General features: G+C 31.7%; 1 protein-coding gene across 1 annotated transcript in view; it reads right to left on the bottom strand.

Moving 5' to 3' along the window:
• Positions 1 to 1,463: 1,463 nt before the first annotated feature.
• cfap300 (cilia and flagella associated protein 300) overlaps positions 1,464 to 2,500 on the bottom strand; it is an 8,427-nt gene continuing 7,390 nt past the window's right edge. Inside the window, exon 7 of the mRNA XM_041232649.1 lies at positions 1,464 to 2,500. This exon is cut by the window's right edge and continues 224 nt beyond it. The gene's annotated coding sequence lies outside the window, so the exon portion shown is untranslated.

Below are 2,500 nucleotides of genomic sequence, written 5' to 3'. Positions count from 1 at the left end.
CTCGAGACCTGTGTAGAATAATATTTCCCCTGTATATAAAGATTGATGTTGAAAATTGCTAAACTCAAATTCTACTACCAGTACATGAACACATCAAAATACCATTAATACCAAAATAAACAACAACTGCTGCACATTTAAAGTTGCACCTGCCGAAGACGGATAATTTTGTGGAAGTGCAGAAGAAAGCAAGCAGACTACTCCAGAGAAACAAGAACATACATTTAAGACCTGACATCATGCCACGCCCTCTCCGTGGGACGACTGATGATCGACATCAGAAAGCAGAGTGGCGAGGAGAGCGCCCTGCTTCATCTTAAAATGTTAATTACATAAACTTTTAAAAAGAATTGTTAAAAATGGTTCTTCATGTTTTAAAATTCTGTTTTCCAATGTTATTCCAACGTATAACATACACCAAAACTGTAACTTTATCATGCATTTCTTGGGCGGTTTTTATTGTTTATTTTTATAAATGGCTATATTATTATTATTATTATTATTATTATTATTATTATTATTATTATTATTATTATTATTGCTAAAGAAAAGCATACAACATAATTCGTGAATCATCCTTTACTTAACCTAATCTTAACTTAATATTGAATTAGATGCTTCCAAAGAAACGTGCCTGTTTCATTCATTCAGTAGGCTATTCATATAATATTTTAAAGTAAAGCAGACATTTTTGTTCATGTTTGTTGTACATTATACTACCCACTTTTTCTATTTAACAATATTATTCGAGTTCAATTTGGATATATCACATGTACGTCCGCTTTTAAAGATATATTTCATCGCAGAGAAATCCATTACCTCCTATAACATTAAGAGCACAGCACAGTGGTGGCATTTGAAAGTATCCTGTATATATATATGTTGTTTCACCCTTCAGGATAGGTTAAAGATGTTCAAACAGGATGAGGATAAAAGCAATGAGTTTAATACACAGCAGGGGGGAACTCAACAAATACTTTTAAAAAGAGATAAAACACCTAAATGATGATTTTGCTCTTAGAAAGACCATTCAAGCAATCTTGCACTTTATAGAATTGTATTATTATCAATAAGGTGTATTTTCCCTCTACACTGCCAATGGAACCCAATTGCATGCAGTTCCCATAATTGTTATGCAAATGACTTCACCTCGTTCTATTGAAAAATCATTTTGTCAAGAATCTGCCTCAATGGTGTATAGGGATGGTATTCCTGCTCCTTTCCCATACATTGAGGTGCTGAATGATTATGGGCCTTTATTAATCCTCTTTCAGGGACTGTAAAACCATGAAGAATGGATTAGAAAGGTTACTTGTGTCGCCTCTTTTTTTAACAAGTCTCACAATATATATACTTGCTTTGTAGTGTTATGCTATTTTTTATAAATTACACTGCTGTTTAAAAAATGTATTTGAAGTGAGGCCTATAATTTAACCTTGTCATTTACTGACACCAATGTCAAAACAAACATTTCAGTTCATAGTTGACAAATGAAGGCTAGGCTCAAACCAGTCTGGAGGACTTTCCTAAAGTTAAACTGAACACACATTTTTATAATAATGATATAAAAGTATATAAGTATTTAATAACTAGAACCACAACATTATTTATTGGGTCCATTTTTGAAAATATTTTTATGAAGCACACCAGAGGCACACTATTTAACATTCATCCATTTTTTATTCCAAAAAGTAAAACTCACATTTGAAAACTGGGAATTAGACAATAATATTTTAAAAATGTAATAATTTAATTAAACATGAAAAATACAAAACAAATAACACTTAGAATGTCTTACTTCACAAAGTTCTTCTTCGTTTCACATGTAACATTATTAAATAAGCAGCGTTTGTAACCTTTACTATCAATAAGAGATATGCCTTGTTCTTTTTGTTTAGGGTACAGCCTATGATCCAGTTACTGCTATCTGCACCTTTAACACATTTCGAGAAAAGACAAACCTTGACAAGGTTATCCTGTAGACTAGATGACAGATAAACATACATACATTGCACATAACAGCAGGTGCCTCAACACATCTCCAGATTCTGATGCTCTCTTTAAATAACTTGATAAAGGCTGTCCTAACCAAGTTAGAGTGTTCTTATGTGTGCTAGGGTGTGTATATACAGGTTGACAAAGATGACTCCAGAAGTTAAATGTTATTGAATACATTTAAGAGACTCTATATGTAATATTTTAGGACACAGTAAAAAAAAAAAAAATCTTTTTAATAAAGCAAAATAGCAAGAACAGCTAATTTAGACTGCATCCAGAAAGACAAGACAAAAAATAAAAATGCCATACCTTGGATAGAACTTATTACATAATATTTCTTGTATGTTTTCAGGCAATTACACAGCTTCACTTGTATGGTCATGTGTGTTAACAACTAAATTGATATCGTTTCAAACAAATGATATCCAGAGTATTGTTCACTTGTGGAATGGAAAGTTGTCCCAGTAATTAAATAAAGTTGTATTTGTTTGTAACTATTAGT

This window comes from Polyodon spathula, chromosome 30 (assembly GCF_017654505.1).
Source record: "Polyodon spathula isolate WHYD16114869_AA chromosome 30, ASM1765450v1, whole genome shotgun sequence".
Taxonomy (NCBI): domain Eukaryota; kingdom Metazoa; phylum Chordata; class Actinopteri; order Acipenseriformes; family Polyodontidae; genus Polyodon; species Polyodon spathula.
Note: the sequence above shows the minus strand (reverse complement) of the source record. Positions and strands in the feature narration are given on the sequence as shown.